The 22558-nt window shown below is 42.1% G+C and overlaps 1 protein-coding gene across 1 annotated transcript in view; it reads right to left on the minus strand.

The window, feature by feature from the left end:
* The window catches only part of CDH6 (cadherin 6), a 101944-nt gene that overhangs the window by 52271 nt on the left and 27115 nt on the right, over window positions 1–22558 (minus strand). Inside the window, exon 2 of the mRNA XM_054163991.1 lies at window positions 15910–16025. The gene's annotated coding sequence lies outside the window, so the exon portion shown is untranslated. The remainder of the gene's footprint in view (window positions 1–15909; window positions 16026–22558) is intronic.

Consider the following 22558-nt stretch of genomic DNA (forward strand, 5'->3'; position numbering starts at 1 on the left):
TCAGAAGCTGGTGAGTGCATTGATAACATTTGTCTGTGGGTTTTTTTTTTTCCTTTTTTTTTTTTTTCACCTGGCATTTGAGAAGAGCTTTAGTGTCATCTTGTTTCAGAAGTACCCACTCTAAATCTCTCTATCCATCCACACTGGGAGTGTAACTTTTATCTGTTGTGCACAAAGAGCTTCAACATACAAGACAGAGGAAAGACACAGAAAATAAAATCTTGCTTCCATTGTATCACTGCCTTAAGTGACTTTTCTGTTGTTGCTCAAGAATACCTGTGGTGGGGCTGGAACCTGACTCCTGTTTCCTCTTACACAGCAGCATTTTAGTGACCAGTTTATTCTTTCTCCTTTCTGATGGTGTGCCAGTCCAAGGCATAGCTGTGCTTTAACGACCATGTGCACCTTTGCTGCATATACTAGCTGGACACTGGCTTATGCTGGAGGGTATATGGACACTGCAGCTGGAGCACCTGCAAAAAGATCTGACATTCCTTAGGTGTGCAGGCAAGAACAGTAACTGCTGCTAGGGCAGCAACCTTAGATATGTGTCACAGGCTAGTCTCCTCTGCAAGCAGTTATATGGAGGAAGAAGGACAGACTCAGCTCTAGCAGATCCTGTCCTCTGCCTAGTGTTAACAGGAAGCAAGAGCTGCTCTTGCCAATGGCTCCTAGCATTGCAACTGCTGTGGAGGCAGGCTTCAATAGTATTTCATTGTCCTGCAGAGGGAAGCATTTCACTACGGATCAAGGGGTCCCTGGTTCATATCCAGGTGCCCCTTCTGACCTGCTTAGTGGTGGAGGGAAGGGCTGTGGATATTGTTTATGTGGACTTTAGTAAAGCATTTGACACCATGTTGCACAGCATTCTCTTGGCTACTTATGGCTTGGATGGGTGGACGCTTTGGTGGGTATAATAGTGGCTGGATGGCTGGTGGTAGTGAATGGAGTTAAATCCAGGTGGCAGCTGGTCACAAGTGGTGTTCCCCAGGGCTCAGTGTTGGGGCCAGTTTTGTTTCATGTATTTAGAAATTATCTGAATGAAGGGATTGAGTGCACCCTCAGTAAGTTTGCAGATGGCACTAAGGTGGGTGGGAGTGTTGATCTGCTTCAGGGTGGGAAGACTCTACAGAGAGCCCAGGACAGGACAGATTGATGGGCCAAGGCCAACTGTATGAGATTAAAAAAGGCCAAGTTCTGTGTCCTGCAGTTGGGTCACTACAGCCCCATGTAATGCTATAGGCTTGGGCAAGAGTGGCTGGAAAGATGCTCAGCAGAGAAAGACATGAAGATGCTGATCGAAAGCTGACATGATATAGATAAGCAGTGTGCCTAGGTGGGTAAGAAAGCCAACAGCCTGTATTAGGAATAGTGTGTCAAGCAGGACCAGGGAAGTGATTGTCTCCCTGTACTTGGCACTTCTGAGACCATGCCTTGGGTACTCTGTTCAGGGTTGAGCTCCTCACTACAAGAAGAACATTGAGGTGCTAGAGGGGAGCAACAAAACTGGTGAAGGGTCTGGAGAAAAGGTCTTATGAAAAGTGGCTGAGGGAATTGTTAGTCTGGAGAAAAGGAAGCTGAGGGGAGACCGAAGCAGGCTCTAAAACTACCTAATAACAGAAGGCTGTAGCGAGGTGGGTGCTGATCACTTCTCCCAAGTAACAAGTTCTCAGAGACTGGAACAAGCTCCCCAGGGAGATGGTTGAATCCATATCCCTGGAGGTGTTTAAAAGATGCGTAAATGGGGCGTGGAGGGACATGGTACCAGACTTGATAGAATTAGGCAATGGTTGGGCTTGATCTTAAAGGTCTTCTCCAGCCAAACCATATCTAAAACAGGGGACAGGTATAAGACTAAAAGGCAACAGAGAATAATGCTGTAAATTATATTAAGTTATTCCTTGGTGGAGAGAGGAACTAAACAGTTAAGCAATTGACTACATTTAGCAGATCAAATCGGTGGCACTCCCTACTGCTGTGCATATCCAGTACATGGATCTTTTATTACTGATCAATAACTTAATGGCAGAGAGCAGCACATGTGTATGGAACAATAGCCAAAGGATTTTCAGCTGTACCAGAAGTGCCCTCAATGTCATGAAAATCCTATAAGAAAACCTTATTGCTTGTTGCAGTACTTGATGGAAGTCTGCAGTACTGTCACCTCGTTGTAAAAGTTGTTGCTGTTCTCAGAGACAGAGTAAATTACAATCAAAGATGCACTTGCTTTTGTAAAGTTTGGGGTTTCTAGGCCCCTATTTATTTATTTTAGCATAGGAGACTAGCAGGTTCTTCAAAGTGGGAGTGTAATTTAAAAGAAATTCAGTCTACATAAGGTATCAAAATCTAATGTCTGAAAAGGAGGCTAGTTCTGCATAGCCAGTTAACAGAAAGAGGAAGGCTCTTGGATGACTTAAGAGCCTGAATTAAAAGCATTTTGTCTCTCTGCTGAAAAACTACATTGTTTGAATATCTCTCCTTCTGTTTCACTTTGGACTCTGGTACTTGAAGTCTCCTAAACAGGCTCTTTGAAGTAATCGGTGAATTTTTAGGCCATCCTTTTGTAAGCAAAAAAACAAGACTCCATTCTGAGTTAGTATGAGATGCTGCCAGTACCCCAAAATCTCTAACAAGGGAACTATACCAAATCTTTAGACACATTAAAAAAGAAAACACCTTGTCAGCTTCTTCTTGTATTCTTCTTATTGTAGGTGAGCTACCCTGGTTTGATTTTTCCATGCATGCTCAGACTACCATTAGGTACCCACCTCTCAGCCATTGAAGAAAATTCATCCACAAGCTTGAACAGAAGAGACAGAAACACAGACAACAGATCCTTTCTGTAGCTGATCAGCAGTTACTTAAAGCTAAGGTGTCAGCAATACTCTCCAAACACAAGAGACAAATATGGGCTTGCAGCTGCTTTAGTGGCATTGCGGTTCTCCCTCAAGTATTGGCATGTGATAATGAAGGCGGATGCTGAACTGCCACATGCACAGGCAGGAATAAAAGGAGGAGGTGAAGTTTCTTTTTCAACAGGCACAAGCCTCTCTTCCTGTCAAACACTGACTCTTTTTGACAGTAGTAATTAAGCAGTTCAATAGCAGACACAAGTAAAAGAAAATTCTTTGACAGGAATGTTTTGGTGGTGCTTTGGGCAGTGGGTATTGTTGTCAAACATGGTATTAATTGCTGAATCCCTTCTTTATTTCCTACAGAAGAAACACATAGACTGAGATAGCAGAATTGTTATAGCAAGTAGTATGGCTGAGTGCAAACTGGTAAGAAGAGCTCATCCGATTCTATTATAGTGATATTAGAGCTTATGCACTTTTCATTTGTAGAAGACAGATTCCTTCTTTCTTTCTTTCTTTCTTTTTGAAGTTACAATCTGTAACTTCACGCTTCCAGGACAGCCACAATCCTGTGTGTGACTACTGCTATCTTTTGGTTTGGTCTGGTTTGGTTTTTCCCTTTCCCACTTCCCCCTTACAGGTATTCTCCTTTGTAACCCCATTCCCAGCATACCTCATTTCATCTGTGGTAGAGCAAAGCAGCTGTCAAGTATTTTTCTGTTCACCAGCTGTTACTTGCTTCTTTCTCTCTGCCAGAGGCTTAGTGCTTACTGTATTTTTCTTTACTTCTTGACAGAAATGTATGCTAATTTCCCACTCTGAGTTAAGCCAAAACAATCACTAGGTGGGACATAAGGTACTGGATCTGGAGAGGACAGAAACAGCTGAACTTTGGCTTTGAGTGTCAAAGGCTTTCTTCTTATGACTTTTATGCTCATTTACCACTGTGAAATGGATGCAGAGTGCTACCAAATCAGAAATGCCTCCAATGCTCAGCTTATTATGGGCAAGTGAATTCCATTTGCGCAAACAGGCTCCAACAGGAGCAATCAGCTGGAATGGAGGGATGCCCATTAAGACTCATTTCCCTGTGAATGCGCTATTAGAAGAACTGTAGATTAGTAAGTCACGTCTCTTTTTCGATTAAAGCGTCTATTATTTCTTTGATTCTGATAGTAACTGGCTGTACTACAATGCTGCAGCTTCTTTAAACCCACTTAATGTTACCCGTATTAACTGCACAGCTTAAGAAGCTGTAGCAAAAGACACAGATCTGGCCTCCCTTCTCAGATCTCTTGATCCTGCTTGGTATCCTATTAAGGATCTAGGAGATCTTCTCAAAAAGGGCTAGAATAAATGGCAGACAATAGGAATAAGCACGGTTAATCCTCCAGGGTTATCCTCATGGCTAGCATTAAATAAACCAGCAGTGAGAGGAACTGACCATTTCTGGTGTGATGTGAGAGTTACTCCTGAAAGGAGGCTCTAGTGAGGCCAGTGTTGGTCTTTCCTCCCAAATAACTAGCAATAGGATGAGAAGAAATGAGCTTAAATTGTGCCAGGGGAGGTTTAGATTGGACATTAGAAAAAAATTCTTTACTGAAAGAGTGGAGAGATGTTGGAACAGGCTGCCCAGGGAGGTGGTGGAGCTGTTCAAGAAGCATGTAGATGTGGCACTTCAGATATAGATTAGTGGTCCTGGTAGTTGGGTTATTTTTGGAGTCGGTGATCTTAGAGGCCTTCCAACCTTTAGGATCCTCTGTTGTCTCAAAACAATGCGGCAGGACCGGGCTGATAGCTCATACTGACTCTCTTGTCTCAAACAAGGTGTTACATTGATGGTCTTCAATAGCTCTGGAGGAGAGCTGCAGGCTTAACAAGGAAAAGATCTAATTACTGTGGAGGTAGGAATTCCCTCTTTACAACCACTGCAACAGCACCACTGAAAGGCCAATGGAGACGTTGCACTGGAGTGCACACCTCACTCATGCACACTTCATGATTTGGACACACACACACATACCCCCTTGTCAAAAGGGCATAAAAGGACCCAGCGTCCAGGGTCCATATCTTGCATCTTCCACAGAAGACCCTGCTGGGATGTACACCCTGAACGACTTGGACCATGCCTGTGAGGCCTCATGAGAACCAAAGGTGGTGGTATCTTCCTCTCACTCTTACTTCTTAATGCTCTTTTTTCCTCTCTCTCTTTTTTCCTCTCCCTTTTCTTCCCATTTTCCTCTGCTCCAGTCCATTACTGAGCGTTTTCACTGTCTCTAACCAACCAAACTCATCAGCTTTCTGGTGCTGGTTCACTTTAATTTACAGCAAGGGAATTTTTGAATCTTAGCACAAGCTCCCCCACTGCCCAGGGTTGGCGTGGGACACCAGGTTGTGACAAGTGACTATTAAATAGTAAGTCATGCTTACAGTTCATCCAGGGTATTCATAAATACCATGCCATGATGACAGGGATGTTCTAGCAGTGTGACTGGTAGGACATTCTTGTTGAGGCAGGATGGTATCTATTCATCATACAATTGCATGCCAGAAGCATCTACAACCTGCCTGTGTCTTCACACGAGGCAGTACATGTAACAGCTTCAGAGTGTATTTCCAGCCAGGGTGACTCCTGTTTTTTTGAACAGTGAGTGATGTTTCTAAAACTCTTGAAATTTCTTGAATAGGTAACATGCATACTTGCTTTTCAAATCACTAATCTGAGAAATGGCTTTTTCTTTTTAAAAGGGCCTTTAAATATGTTTTTGCTAGTAATTTTATGTTTTTCAGAATAGGAAAATGTGTAAAAGAATAATGTTGCTTGCTACTGAATAGCTTCTGAAGTATTTAATAATACCACTTATGTCACTAGCTCTTTGAAAAATCTTATGTGCTGTTTAATTAGGAGTATTTAGGAAATGTGAATAGCATGGCTTATATTTTATTATTTTTATGCCATCTGGGTTCACACAGCTCTGCATACATACACTGTGAACATCAACTACTACAGAGGTGACTAACCCTTCTGCTTGTGTTGTTAAAGCATACTCCTCTGGGCACTGATACTAGTGAGCAAATTCCTTTTAGTGCTATATGATCAAAGTCCTGTAAATACGTTGTTTCTTAAGAGTGAAAAAACCACCCCAGAATGCAAGAAAGAATCTGGTCTGAATCAAAACAAACACTGTTCACAATGTTGTTAAATTCTCTGCAATTATATGTGAAATCTCTTTGGGATATAAACAGAGTTTGTATTTTTTTGGAAGTGGGGTCTCTAAAGAAATTACTGAAATCTTCTGTTTGTGTAATGGAGAATTGAATATGGTGCTTTGTCTGGAACTGATTTTAAAAATAGACTCTTGGCTATTGTTTTCCATGGAAAGGAGTGGGAGCAATGCTGCAACTCTTCACTGTACTGTTAATGCTAAAAAACTCCAATCATCATATGCAGCACATCGGTGATGAGAAGCTTCTAGGACAGCTCTGCTATTATGTTTTAGACAACTGAAGTAGCTAATCCTAAAAATACAAAATGTGTGATGCAAGTGGTTGTTCTCAGTCCAGGATTCAGCAGAACATTGCTCTGTGTGCACCACAGAGGGCTGCAAAATTTGCCTTCTTTGTTTAGTGGAATTTTGGGTTTGATTCTGCATTAATTCTATGGAGTTGCCGGGATTTACAGTCAAGATCAAAACCACTGGATAAGTGGCTTGGGAGCAGCAGAATTAAGAGAAACTATTTCTGCATAATTTGTGCTTTCATGCCTGTAAACAGATGTCTCTGTTTAAAGAAACAAAGAGATACTAATCTGGACAAGAGAGACTTCCTTCTTATTTCAGAAAATCCTTTTCATCTAAAAGGTATTCCCCTGAGCAGTTAATGCTTAAGGAAAGTATTTCCAGTAAGAAAAGAAACCTGACCAACTTAAGTATCACTACAACCTCTGACACTATTCTTCACATCAGAGAGGGGTAAATATGCAGTTCTTCCATCAGGGGAAAGACTATGTCTTAATTATTTGAGCCAAAATGAAACTTCTCTGATGCTCTTATAGAAAGTGGTAAACAGAAACAACCAGCCTCAGTCTTCTTGAAACTGATGAGAATTTAATGTTACTAGAGCCATCTTGTCACTCCTCATTATTTTTTTTTCATATTTCTTAGTTCTACTTTTTTGGCATCTCTTGTATATTGCATCTGTTGGCCTCTGTTGCTTGTCTCCATGTGCATCTTGGAGCTTTCTCCTGGGATGGAGTAGATGCTCCTTTCACAACAGTATTGTGTTGGACTGCAGGACTTACTGCAGGAGGCCTTGAGCAACCTGGTCTAGTGGAAGGGGTCCCTGCTCATGGACCTCGATGATCTTCAAGGTCCCTTCCAAACCAAAGCATTCTATGAATCTATGAAATTTCTGATAGCCAGTTTTCAATGACTACAGCTGTTGACACCAAAGCTTAAATACCACATGATGTGACCAACTGTTTGCTGACTGTATCTGGGGAAATCCAGGCTTTCACAGCAAAGGACATCTTTATTTTCAAATATTTCTAAAAATTCCATGTATTTGCACTTGCAGTGTGTTCCACTCCAATATCTTAAATATTACATGCACTTGTAGTGCCTTGTGACTGTTGCCAGCTTAGGCTGCTTCCTTATGGAGAGATAAAAGCATCCTTCCTGTCAAGGTCACTTAGCTTTGATCCTGAAGTCCTCCCACTTCTTGCTTTCCTGTTTCCTTCTCACCTCTAATTATGGGCAAACCAACGTAAGCTGAAAATTGTCATAGTGCCCTGAAGGCAAACATCAGTGTTTATTCACCTGTCTAAGGTATCCACATAGTCTCAATTACTGGGGAGTTCGATCACTTAATAAACTTTCTTGTATTTATCCTCAGAGTAATTTTGAGAGAATTGCAAAGCTACCATTCCTAAAAATGGAAACAGAGTGAATGTAAAGGCCAAACCTGCAAAGCCACTTAGAAACCTCTTACTGTAATCAGGTTAATGGCATTTAAGCCTCCTATTCCATGTTGTTTTACCACTAATTCATAAATGGAAGACAATGTGGACACACAAAAATCTGATGAATCATTCTAAACTGAACAGACATAAACTGAAATACATGCACATGTATCCTTCTCATTGCTCTGTAAGATTTCACCTGTTTCTGCCCAAGTCTTGACAACTTCTGGTTTTAAATATCTTTTCTTAAATAAGCTGGAAGACATTTCTAGTTCTTATGCTATTTCTTACCTGCTGGGTGAAGACAAGTATCAATATACAATCAAAATGAACACCAGCAATTTATTAGCTCCATCTACACATCATCTAATTACATACATAGAATACATACATACATACATAGAATAAACCAGGTTGGAAGAGACCTTCAAGATCATCACGTCCAACCCATCAACCAATCCAACACCACCTAAACAACTAACCCATGGCACCAAGCACCCCATCAAGTCTTCTCCTGAAAACCTCCAATGGTGGCAACTCCACCACCTCCCCAGGCAGCCCATTCCAATGGGCAATCACTCCTTCTGTATAGAACTTTTCCCTAACATCTAGCCTGAACCTCCCCTGGCGCAGCCTGAGACTGTGTCCTCTTGTCCTGGAATTCATTGTCTTGTAATGAAATGTTACAGAAGTAAACCACATTTCATGTGTTTTATAACAAAAATTAGATTCTCTTTCCTGTTTAAAGCCCTTGTAATTTAGCAACAATTAGGTGTTAGGTTGATGTAGGTAATATGATGAGAAGTCTGCCCTGGAGTTACCTGCTCCCTCCCCATAATCTCCACCCAATACTCCTCATGATTTACTGCAGATTATTTTACACTGCAGACTGTAAGAGGATTTATTTTGAAGTATGAGCACTTATAAAGCAGTAGGGTTGAGCCAAGATTCAGGCTGTCTATGAAAAAAATATTGTATTTCACTAAGTAGGTAGCCTAAGATTTATTGTTTTAAATTTTCATGCATTTCTCTTTATAAATGCCTGAAGTTTGTTATAAGTGTGATATATTGTCTTTTAATACCATATTCTAAGTGTTGAGCTTACATATATATATATACACACACACACATTTATATTTACGGCCGCACCTGTGTGCTGCACACTGCTACCTGTACTAGCAATGGTTGTTGTAATGCTGTTATTGCTGGTGGGAAGTGAACTTTGATTTCAGTGCTGAATGGCTGAAGTGTTTCCCTCATCCCTCATCCAGAATAAGATAGAGGCTTAAAACCACAAGCTGCTGTTCCTCGAAATTGAAAGGGCGACTCTATCTGATGTGAACAGAGCTGAGCGACTTCAGCTTGAAAGAAAACCTCAGGTATTTGGGGGAATAACATCTAACAGTTGGACTGCAATTCACTTGACTGTACGAGGAAAAGATCAGGTAAATAGAGCTCTACTGACAGAAGCATTGACAGAATTGCTCTGTATGCATCAGCAGTACCAGTGTGAACACAGCTTTTGTAGTCCTGCACCTCAGGAAATGAGATGTTGCCATTGCTCAAAAAGAAACTGCAGATTTATTTTTTTTTGCTTTAACACAGGCCACTTTAGGCATTGCCTATTCCCATGCTTATGTTAGGTTCTTTCAGCTGAACCAGCAAGTGCCCAAACAAGTGACTCATGTCCAACTTACTTCTCGTGTTAGCTTAACTGTGAAAATTGCATGGGTTTACCTAAAGAAATTGTACCGTGTGTGCTGTCCCAGCAACTCTTAAGTGAATATTCTGTAACTAAAGTCTGGCACCAACTATAAAAGCACTGGCAACAGACTGTGTGAATATCCCACGGAGACCCAGCACCAAAGAGGAAGAAATTCTGACCATCAACAGCATATTCTTCCCAGTGAGGAACTTAGGGTACTAATTATCTGCTGTTGCTACTCATACAAAATTTGAGCATGACATGACAAAAAGACGTAGATACCAGGAAGGTGGTGACTAACAAATTGGATTGTACTGTTAATAGGAATTAGAAATAATTAGATAGTATGGACTATAAAAGTTAGCATCATTGTAACTGGACTTAGATTCATTTTGATTTTACTGTTGAAACATTAATTAGACTAACAATAAACTTTAACTGTTGGCTCTGCATGTAAGGTGTGTTCCCCTGTGCCCATAATGAGATTTTGACTATAACACTCTTTGTCAGACAGGCAATTTTTATGCAGCAGAAGTGTGGGAATGGGGAAAATAATGAGAACTAGCAGCAAGGAGAAAAAGGAGTGGCAGCAGAGAGGCTCCTAGCTTGTCAGCACTTCAGAGCTGGGACCCAGCTGGTTATCCAGCTGTGAGCCTGGGATGCAGTCAGATGAGGAGGGCTCAGGGCACACCTCCCAGATGTACCTTTTCACTGAATTTCTATGAAGCTCATGGCAGTGGCACTCTGACATACCGATCAGCGTCGCAGGGGGCCCATATTTTCTTTGGCTCCGGACCAGCAAGGAATTTGAATGAGTGTCCCTCCCGTGTGCTGGCCACTTGGAGCAGCATTGAAGGCAAGTGACTGCGTGCTGCCACAGGGGCTGTGATTGTGCTCTTGGTCACAGCATTAATGTTGCTCTCGAAGCAGCCCCCTATTCTCAGCAGTTTTGCACCACAGGGATGAGCTCCATGCCAGAACAGACAACATCAATTCATTAGGCAAGGCTGACTGAAATTCAGAGCCACAGCTCAAAGGTGCAGCCTGACAAAAACATGGATGAGGGCGACTCTGTAGTCACTATAGCAGTCTCTACATCCCCAAATTTAGAAGCTGCAGGGCATGCTCCCTGTGCTCATAATATATGTAAGCAGAGTTGCTGGAATTCAGTTCCTATGCAAACGATGAGGTCTGGGGGGACACGTCCTTTCTGATGGTGTTTGGGGGTTTTAAAGCTCTTTTAACATCTCTTAAACAGATCCTTTAGTAACACAGGGAACCTGGGAGAATGAGGGATGGTTGCCTATTCATAGCCAATTGCAATGTATGGTGTGAGAGGTGAGTTGGTTTTCTCAGTCATAAAGAGGAAAAAAACAACATGCCTCACTGCTCTTGAAAGCTAAACAGGAAAAAAGAGCACATCATGCCAGTGAAGTTGCATACCCACAGAAGTGACATGGTGGGGAAGGGGCCAGGGTCTGGTTCCTGGGGTCTCTGAGTTAAAAGGCACTTGAGCCATGCATCCTGAATAAACACATGAAGGAAAATGAGTTATCTTCAAGGAAAAATAGCAATGTCTGGCTTGCTTTGCCATTCCTTCTCAAGAGCAGGAGTAAACTCTGTTAAGCCTAACATTTGGATTTATTAATAGTACAATTTCTCTCCTCCATTTCCCCAGGATAAGAATTCAATCTTTTCCCCCAAGAGCTGCATTTTTATGCATAGTTATGGGTAGGCAAGGTTTGCAGAAGGTGACTCCCTACAGAAAATGTGTGGTTTCTTAATGTCATTCTGTTTCTGCGTTTGCTGGAGGACTCTATAGTAATTTGGATGAATACCTGATCCAAAGTGTAAAGAAAATATATTGTCCTAGGAGGTATACACTAGCATGAGAATTGGGGGGGCAGGGGGGAAGTGAAATAATCCTTATTCCATTTAAAATGAGCAGAGTTGTTACAAAATGGAGAGATTTCCCTTTGTGTTCCAAACTAATTTAGAAGAGTTGGGCTGGTTTTTAATTACAGCTGTTTGGTGAGTGGGATGGGAAAGAGACAGGTAACTGATGAATGTGCTTTTTCTCATGTGGGGGGATGTAAGCACAATTTGTGGCTGAGGAAGAAAGGAAGATTAATTGTCAGGTGGTCTACTGTGCAGAACTTTGGCAGACTTCAACTGTGTGGAATCTACACTTCCAAAATGTGCTCTTGTGGCCAAGAAGGCCAATGCCATTCTGGAGTGTATTAGACAGGGTGTGGTTAGTAGGTCGAGTGAGGTTCCCCCCACCTGCCTTCTACTCTGCCCTGGTGAGGCTGCATCTCAAATACTGTGTCCAGATCTGGGCCCCTCAGTTTAAGAAGGACAGGGAATTGCTTGAAGGAGTCCAGCACAGAGGCACAAAAATGATGGAGAGGAACACTCTCTCTCTTTAGCCTGGTGGAAACTGAGGGGTGACCTCATTCGTGTTTATGAATATGTGCAGGGTAAGTGCCAAGAGGATGGAGTCAGGCTCTGCTCAGTGATGCCCAATGACAGGACAAGGGGCAATGGTGGAAGTTGAGGCATAGGAATTTCAAAGGAAACATGAGGGAAAGTTTTTTTCACTGTGAGGGAACACTGGAACAGGCTGCCCAGGGCAGTTGTGGAGTCTCCCTCTCTAGAGATACTAAAAACCCACCGGGATGTGTTCCTGTGTGATCTACTCTAGGTGATCCTGCTCTGGCAGGGGGATTGGACTGGATGATCTTTTGAGGTCCCTTCCAACCCCTAACATTCCCTGATTCTGTGAAAATGTTTGGTTTGTCTTCTTTCCCTCTATATATGTGAATGGAATGCTTCTAGTTCTGAGTGTGGCAAGAAAGATGTTAAAATGCAAAACTGCAGCAAGAAAACTGCAAGTAGAATGTATCACCATTGTACTTCTAAACATTCCAGAGCCTGGGAAGGATATGAAAGGAGTGATAGAGAACTCTCTCTGACTCAAACAGAATTTCCCCTTGGGTTTAAAAGGGACTGTGTGCTGTCATTGTATCTCTTTCAGCCACTGCGAGTGGGATAGTAGTCTATGAGCAGTGAGCATCTAACCCTACACCTTGTGCTTTTAGCTACGTCAGCTTTGTGGCTGTGGGCCCTCTTCAGCCTTCTGCCTGCAGCTACATTTGTTCTAGTCATGATTTGTTGTTTGGTTGGTTGGTTTTGTGTGTGTGTGTGTCTCCTGAATTGCTTCTAATTGCAATTTAAGGCTGTTGTATTGTACTTTATTTTCATCCTCATAGTAGAAAGGCAAAATCTATAAATTCTATTTTAGACAAGCTCTGAATAATTTTTTTAATCTGGTTTTCTTACTTGGTGTTATTTATAGGCTTGACCTCCACTAAGCTCTGTAAGAAACCACATTAAGACTTAACAAGAAAATCTTTAGGGTGAGATCATAACAAATAAATGGAAAGGACTCATGGGTAAACTGCTATTGTTTCTCCTTTTTGTGTGTGTATTATAGTATTGCTGTGGTTTGATAGGATCAAAGCAGTCTGGCTTTTCTATTCCCATAGCTGGTCACAGGCTGCATGAACATTTTTCAAATTCAACCTTCCACCCAGGACATGTACTAGCTCTCAAAGAGGCATAAAGGAAACATCCCAATCCAATGACTGCTGCAGATGTGTTCAATAAAAGAAGAGCTGTAACTACACAAATTACCTTTGCTAAGCTGCAGGGTGCTGCAGAACTCCTGGAATGAGTTTCTCCTGCCACAGTTTTCATTCTCTCTGCTGGTTGTGAATGAATACAAAATAAGAAGAAATCTCTGAAAGAGGCCATAGGCCTATACAAATATCTTGCAAGAGAATTGGGCTGCTCATACAGCTGATTTTTTACATTGCAGAAAGTTTTTGGAAGAAAAGGATGCTACCTCTTTAGAAGTGTGTGTGAGAAGGACAGGAATGTGAGATACTCAGCACAGCCAACTGTTAATTTCATACCAAGTCTTGCAATAATTGGTATGTTAATTAAAGCCCCAGCTCCTGGAGATACGTGATTGTCAAAGCATCTCCATTTTCATTTAAGAAAGTTTGTTTCTGGGCTGATACTTGCCAAATAACGTAACCTGCACCCTATCCACTCCAGAGGTGGAATGCAATGAAAGGCAATGTGTACTTCATTGTTTGAGACAAAATGCTTCCTGAGTGGAAAGCTAAGCTAATACATGTTGGGGCCAGGCCCCAGACTTTCAAATGCGACATGGTTAATTCTGGAAGTTTAAACTGAAGATCTAACATGTGCTGGAACTGAAACCAGCACATGGAAAGAGCAAAAGGAAAAAGCTGTGGCAGCCTGTCACAGAGAGAGGAGTGGAGCAGGGCGTGCACAATGCCTGATGGAACCAGGAGGAACATTCTAGTCTTTGTAAACTCCTGTCTGCTAGTTGCATCTTGAGGAGAAAAAGCATGCTCCCTGCCAGGGAATGACAACTAATAGAAAAACTGCTGTGTCATCTTTTCTGAGGAAAACAGCTCCCTTACAGAGCCTGATTTACTTCATCTTTTGGCTCCAAAAATGCCACTAAACAGTGTATTCAAAACCTGGGCCCTAGTTTCTGCCCATAAACAACCCAGACTCTCTCCAGACCTCTATACCTGGCTAAGGCTCAGGCAAATTCTTTGACCAGTGGCATCCTCAGCTCTGTAGTGTTCTAAGAAATCCACTTGCTGCTTCTCTGGCAGAAGCACAGATAAGAACCAGTTGTATTTTGGCTTTTTAAGTGCAAAACCAGGATTTCAAATGTTCTTCCATACTTACAGGTCTGTTTCATTTCTCCTAGCAACTACTTTGTAGAGTCCCTCCTACTGCAGAGCTAACATTTCCCTGGGAAACGAGACCAGGAGTTTACCTACAGGAGAGATACATGCTGCTGGAGTTTTATTGCCCTTTGTGAATTTTCTATGCACAATTAGTTTCAAACTGCTATAAAAAGAGCCAACATGAAAGAAATTCAAAACCCTTAGTGAAGTGTTGCCTTTAAAAATAACAACATTTTGGCTTCAGGCCAACCATGCTGAGAACAAATGGAAGAGAAATTCTCTTAAAATATTTACTATTACACAGTGGATTATACTGGATTACAAATAATCAAACATGTCTGTTTATTTTATACAAGACATTCATGTCAAGTGGAGTTCTGTAGCTTTCATGTTATGTTTGTTAGTACTCAATAATATTTTAGTAAAAGCCTCTTACTGGCCTTAAAATAATACTTCCTTCTTTATTGGGTTTTGCCTTTTTATTGCATCTACATAAATTCAGAGGATTTTTTACATGGACTTTGAAACGAGTAACGTAGAATCCCTTTCTAATTAGCAGATGGTACTCTCTTCTTCCTTCCACACCTCAAGAAACACGTCATGTTACACACAGAGGGATGGTCATGAAGTGTCCTAGTTTGTTGAACCATATCATCAGTGTGAATATAATCAGTTTTATGTATAATCTGTTCTGGCATTAGCTGACAGTATAGGTAATTTCATACCTTTTTTTCTCCCCAATGAGGCTGGTAAGAATCTCCACTTACATCACTGGCAAAGTTTTGGGAACAAGCTTTCTTAATTTGTCTTCTTTTAAAAGGATAAGTATATCAGGAAGGGAAAAAAAATGGGAGAAAAGAAAGGAGTAAGAGTGAGTATTGTGTGGGGTTTTCAATGGACTAATGACATTTCAGGGACAAGGCTGGTCGAGAAGTGTGAGGGCAGCCTTCGAATTATGGAAGTAATAGTTGTCCAACCATTGAAATAAAATAGGCAACAGGATCAATTCTTGCATCCTGTCTCATGGACAAAGAACTTGGGCCCTGAGGCTCAGTATTTAGAGCCTTTGAACTTTTTCTCAGCTGCCAGCTTACCCTGGTGGTGCCAGAATTCCCCAGGCTCTGGTGCTTCTGCCATCAAAGCCCTCCAGGTGCATGTACTTCTGCTACTGAGAAAGGGCAAAATTATGCAAATCTGATGCAGGCAGGCAATGTGGCAGCTAGTACTTGGCATGATTCACAAGTTAGACCCTCCTTTTCTTCTGTCCCCTCAGGAGCCTCAGCTGGGACATCAAAATGTGTCCACCAAATTGGAACACCATTCAAGACCATTTCAGAACTCCAGGCACTGCTTTGGAGGGGCTTTCTGAGCTGGATCCTTTTCAAGTTGTTGTGCTAAGGCTGTGTGACATATTGCAATATTCACAGCACTCAGGGCATCCATCTGACTGTCCTAACCACCAGATCTAAGCCTCTGCTCCAGCCTTTCTTTGGCCCCGTAGCAAAGGGAAAACTTTGGCTCAAGTTCTTTCTTCTGTTTGATGGTTTTCCTTTTCCTTTTATGGACAGAATATAAACTGTATCGCAGCTTTACCTTACACAACCAGATGGGCTCAGATGGGGGAGTGAGGCCTTGTCCACATGTTCTTTCTCAGCTGCAGCTGTGTTGGCTTCAAAGCCTTTTTGTCACCAGACACTCATCTGCACGCCCTGCCAGGAGAAGAGGTTGTTAGCTGTACTACGCCTTAATCCATTTCAGTTGAAATAAGCTCATTGCAGCTTGCAGATTTCTAGAGGACCCATAGTCTTGACACAAAGGAGGTGGGGGGAGCTCCCAGGAGTGGTTCTGTCTCTGAGTAATCATCTCTGAGAAGATGGCCTGCAGGTGAAAGAGCGGTGTCTCCTTCACCAGCATGGCACAGCCAGAAGAAGAAATAGGAACAAGACTTCAGCCACATTATAAAATGAGGGCTGATGAAGCTTCTGTGCAGGATAGATGAAGGGACTGGACTGTGTCTGAACCCCTGTGCTTTCTTGTATTTTCTGGCCTGGTCTGCAAGGTGCCAATTTAGCTACTAAAGTCTAATTACAAAATGGAAAGCTCAATTATGAAAGATGAAATGTTGCACTAAAGGTTAATAGAATGGTCTGATAAACAAATCAGTTGTTGTATTTCATCTTGCTGTTATCACATAACTGCTTTGTCAGCTGCATGCTTCCATCATTTCCTTCTCTGTGTTTTGTTTGTAATGCAGTTGCTTTATGCATTATCTCTCTTCTCTTTGAACATTACAAAATGTAACTAAGACTAAGCTACATCACTTCAGTTAAAATACCTCCTGTTCTTTTATACCTCAAACCCACATCTCTTGCTTCAGTCATGCAGAAATGTATGAAATGGGAATCAGATTTGGGGGATTTAATTGCAGTGGCGAAAGGCACGGAGAGCCCTGAGGATTTGACACCTTCTTTTAGCCATACGTTGTTGACACCAGGGAAATTTGAGATGAATGTATCTGACAGAACAGACATCATCTCCATAAAAATCTCCCGTTTCCAGTTTCACTGAATATTGTACACTCAGGCATTTGTGCCAAAGTTGAAAACCACTTTGTAAACACTGAGTGGAGCCTTGCAACACATTTTCATGCTAAATACTGTCTTTATTTGAAAGATTCAAGGGAGAAGAAGAGGGAAGGGAAGCCAAAAGGAATTACTGACAAGAGGCACTCACAAAAATATTTTTGTAAGTTAAAGCAATGGAAGTTAGGCACCCCACTATCTTCTGTACATCCCATGATAGCATCTAACTGCCACAAATGAACTCCCTCAGGTCATCTAACTGCCACAGATGAACTCCTTCATCTTGTGTAAGTCTCTTGAAGTAACATTAAATCACTGCAAATCTCATACAGAAGAGTGTGTCAAGCCTTGAGCTGACTCTGATAAGGGCTAAACATTTCTAGCTATCAACCTGTAGAAGTCTAAGGGGATGACAATGAGCCTGAATGGTCCAGCAGCCTGCCAATCTAGTGGTCTAGGTCAGCCAAGTGTGCTCAAGACCGAAAAGACTCCACATGCTCTGGCTCTGCGTCCAGGATCAGTATCTACCTGGTACTTAGGATGGCACTGGGTAGCCCACAAAAGACTAACAGCTCCATGGTGACTTGCACATGCCACTCTATAACAGAGCAGGAAACAAAATCTAGCTCATCTTACACCAGCCATGGTGGTTCTTGGTGTAGTTAGTGGTAGGGCAGGGAAGGAGCTGAGGCAATAAAAACTAGGAGGAAGTGACCTGTTTCCCCTGAAGTACTGAGATATCTGGTAGCTTTTTTTGTGGTGGGGAGTTCAGAAATGCTCAATATTTGCAGTGTTTGGTTGGTTTTTTCCTACTGCTGATCCTTTGATCTGTATGATTATATACAGCCTTTATAAGCCTTTTGAATTAAAGGATGTGTTTTACAATCTCATTGTCTCAAAAAATAAAACAACATCTCCATCAACACAAAATCTCAGCAAAACAAGTGCCAAATCCATGCTTACAGGCAAAAATTACAGATACTAAAAAAGTACAGGGACAATGCAAAGTAAGATAGGATTTCAGTGCTAGGTACTGGTTCAGTATAGATCAACACTGTCAGAGCTTTTTTATCCACTTTGGACATGGTTTAGTGGCCATGGTGGTGTTAGGTAGATGGTTGGACTCCTTGATCTTAGAGGTCTTTTCCAAGTAAAACAATTCTATGATTCTATGGAACCTCTTCATACATTTCACAGTGTGCTGCAAAACTATCAGGCTTGGCCCCAGTGCTTCTCTGTTCCTGAAACAAGGAGAAAAGCAATAGCAGAAATGACAGCCACCTCTGCTGATGCAGTGAATGCTCTATCACCTGCTGAAGCCTTGCTGGTACAAAGCTTCAGGTAAAAGTGTGTGCATTTTCTCAGGTGTGAATACAGGTATTGCCTGCCTTTCTTTACATGGATGCTTTTGTTTGCTGAGTTTCCACAAGCTTGTTTTAAAGGCTGGCACATCTCGTCTTTGAAGCTCTGAATTCCTCAAATTCCATCCAAGCATACTGCCAGCAATCCACAGCTGTACACAGCAAGAGAAAGTGAATAAACCAAGGAAAGCAAAGCTGCTTTGCTTTTGTGTCAGCTTTCTCTTTAGTCCTGTGAAGGACCCAATTTAACAGAGCACTTTACTTTCAAACAGTATGCTTTTACTGAAGGTTGCCAGCAGACCTGAAGATGAAGGGTACCTGAATGCTTTCACAGAAACACAGAATCACAGAATGTTAGAGGTTGGAAAGAACCTCCAGATATCATCGAGTCCAACCCCCCTGCCAAAAGCAGGATCACCTGGCGTAGTCCACACAGATTGCATCCAGGCAGGTTTTGAAAGTCTTGACAGAAGGAGACTCCACAACCTCCCTGGGCAGCCTGTTCCAGTGCTCCATCACCCTCACTGTAAAGAAGTTTCTCCTCATGCTTTGCTGAATTGAAGCCTGAGAATATGAGCACAACATTGGAGGAAACATTGATCATTATCCAAGAAATGATGGGCTAGCATCATGGCAAGAGAAGTGCACATAAAACCAGTAGGGCTTACATGCGAGGTATGGATTTCTGCATCTTCTCTCTCACTCATTGAAATCAATGGGTCTATATCTCCAGTAAGTTTCTTTAACGTATGCCATCCAAACAGGTACTTTGTGTTTCAGCCAGGTAGGGAAGCAGGTGAATGAACTCTTCTGATTGTTCTGAAAGTTTAGGGCAGTCTTAGTTTTTCTCCAGTGACAGATCTGTAAGTATGGTGGGAGGCTCCACATGGGAAGCTTTGTACTGAGACCTTCCCTTTGCCAAATGTCAAAGAATTTTCTTTTACAGTGGATTAGCAGACCAGGAGCGACGTGGCAGCTTACCATCTATGCTGGAGAACACCCCACCTTGGCATTCCCAAAGTACAAAGGTGTTTCTGAAGCTGGGAAAAGCAAACAACAATCTGGTAACATAAATGTCTTCTCAGTTAATTGAGGTAACAATTTCCCTTACAGGGAAAGAGAAGAGAGAGGAGAATTTGAATTTGAATGTGCTCCCCTCCACACACATGCACATATACACCTCCTGCCAAAAGACGCATCTGGTTCTATAAAAATCCCAGATCCTCTTGTGTGAATGCAATCTGAAGTTATAGGTTTGCATAAGAAGCAAATCCTCAGCCAGAGGGCTGTGAAGTATCTGTCAGCCTGTCAGCTGGATACACACAGAGAGAGCTATTTAGAGCTGATGTTGCTACTTGGAAGACAGAGACTTTGTTATCTTTATATTTCTGTGCACCTGTGGCCTATCTTGCTTATTTCTACTTGCATTTACCTCACCTTGTTTGAGCTAAGGGCAATGTCAAAGTAAGGGGCTAAGGTTTGGCTGTGCTAACCCTTGCGCCCGGCAAACCATTACTCAGGGACAGTGAAGCAGTGCAATGCCGAGGTGCTGCCTGGGGAGGGAGGGCCCCACGTGGAAGGAGAGACCCACGTGGAAGGAGAGACCTATGTGGAAGGAGAGCCCAATGACTGTCTGGAAAAGTAGTCAGCAACGCCAAAGGGAGTGTAGCTGACCTGTCAGATGTGCAGAGAGGTAGTTTGGGAAAGGTCTGCTTTTATGGAAGGAAGCAACTGCAGCACAAGAAGAGTCATGAAATAGTATTAGGTGAGATTCCCCAAAACCTCCCACCTTTGTCTCAGGTGATGTATGCTCTAATTTCTGGTTCAAGCAAACTAGAGGCTTTGAACAAAAATGCAGCCAAACCAATGCAGGTTAAGCAAACAGGCTTTCAGAAATCCTAGTACTGGTTGGTCATATCATTCTGCAAATAACCACCTCGAGAGGGCAATGACACCACTGACTCCCTACTTTTTTAAAAATAGGAAGAGAATAAAGGAGGCTTTTGGTCCCATTGTATCTAGATCTAGATCAGCAACGGGGCTCTACAAACTCTCAGGAAGTTACACAAAGGAGATGCTGCAATGCCTATAATGTCAGCACCAGCAGAATCTCTTCTGAGGTGCAGGTGTTGGCTAGCAAACTTTAAATTAAATCCCACTGTGCTCTTCTTTTTCCTATTCCACTGAAACACATGGGGTAGTGGTTCAGTGCTGACTCTTCTCAAAGTGTGGTCTGTGGCAGTCATCTTAGAAAACAGGTTTGCGAGGCAAGCTCTCCTGTTCCTGCTCTGAAGTGCTCCAGCAGATTAAAAACAGTGGGATGGAAAAGGAGAGGTTGCTGAGCAGTTAATGGCACTAGAATGGGGAGATTGCATGTTGTGATGAACATTGCCAGAGTTTTTGACCTTGCCTGGTGCATGTGGTGCTGATTATACCAAAGGATCAAGCAGATGTGAAGGAAAATTGAGTTTCATCTCCTCCCAGCTATCATAGGCCTTCTTTGGTAAGTGGAGGATTATGATACTTTAGGAAAATAATGCATATGTCTCTGTGTGGCTGCAATAATGCTGAATTTCCTCCCCACCCCCCAACCAGAGTAACTGTGATTGATGCAGCTGGCTGCAACCTCTAACAAACACTAAGGTTAACTGGAGCCAAAGGCACAGCAGTAGCATTATTCTGTGAGGCACTCATGTGCTGTCATTAATTTTCCTATTTGTTTGATTTTATAAAAACACATTGAAAAAACTGTGAAAAGAACAGAAAAAAAAAAAAAAAGAGCTCAATTAAACCTTTTACAAGGTAGTACTAAGGATGGTAAGGAGCTGAATCACCCAAGTGCTTGATGACATTATGCTTTTTACAGCACAATGCCTCCAAGTAACTAGAGAGCAGGGGCATTTGCTACATCTGTGCTTTTCTGACTCCTCTAGCTGATACACTAAATGATTGGGCATCAAAACAATTCCAGGCCACAGCTATTTTATTACAGCAGCTCAACTTAAGTGGGAATTTGAACTCCTGAAGCACTAGGGAAAAAAAATAAAATAGTATAGAACATAGGACTAGAGCCACTGTGCTGTGTGAGAACAAACACATGGCAGATTTAGTCTGGTGTCTCTTCTCTGAAGGTGGCCAGCATCTGCTGGATGCTCAGCATCTAGAGGAATGGTCAAAGATCCCACCAATAGGCTGAAACAGGTATAATCTGTTTCCTGTGTGGGGATCCTGATCTGGTAGAGTTAAGAGACTGCTTTGAACTCTGAAAATTTGAGTTACTATGGTCTTGCCAAAAGCAGTTGTGGGGACCCTGGGGCATACTTGTTCACAGTCTGCTGGTTTTGTCCACATGTGTCCCATTCCCTTTTGGACATTAGTGAAGCTGAGCTTAAGCAGGGTTATGTGTTGCTGTGATTCCTGTAGTACAGATTCACATTATATGAAAAAGCCCAACCATTTCCTATCCTTGGTATTTACACATTTAGGGATGGGGCCACAAAGATTAGAGTTGCAGGGTGCACTGCAAAGCAGCCATAAGAACAGATGGTAGCAGGAATTGCAACAGTGATGTGAATGAGAACCAATAAAACACAGATATCTGACAAATTATGTTTGTCTCTTGCTGATCCCACAGTCTTGCACTAATACGCAAGAGGAGTCAAGCTCATACAACATGTGAAATGTTATACACTTGTCAGAACACTCCAAACAAACTCCCTCCCCTCCCAGCAAACAATGCAGTGTAAGAGCTTTTGCTTTATTATAGAAGTCAACGAGTCAAATGATTCATATTCTTATATAAACTAGGTATTTTTTTTACAAGGTTTTGTTTGAATGAATGGTGACTGTCAGTGTATGTCTGTATTAGGATGTGTAGAAGGAGAGCTTGCAGTGTTAATGTAGTATCAAGGACACAAACTAAATTCAGATTACAGGGAAAATTAGGTCCTTATGATCCACTTGAAACATGCTAACTTCTAATACCTTTGCAAGACTCCAGGGCAAACAATAACGTGCCAGAAGCAAAATGTACTGCCCAATTCATTCCATGAATTGAAAATAAACACACACGCTAAGAAAACTGACAAGTGTCTCTGTACTGCCTACGAGTAACTCCTTCTGTGTGCTTTTTCACACTTGCACCCTCACAACATATTGCAAGCACGTGAGAGAGAGGAGGAAATCGGAGCGGGGGCAGGATTCTTGCATGTTACAGATACTAACTGCTTATTTTAGTCTTTCTCCAAGATCTTCTGCTTGCTGTATTTCATGCATGAGAAAATGTCAAGATCCTGTCCT

Source organism: Dryobates pubescens, chromosome 9 (genome assembly GCF_014839835.1).
Source record: "Dryobates pubescens isolate bDryPub1 chromosome 9, bDryPub1.pri, whole genome shotgun sequence".
Classification (NCBI taxonomy): domain Eukaryota; kingdom Metazoa; phylum Chordata; class Aves; order Piciformes; family Picidae; genus Dryobates; species Dryobates pubescens.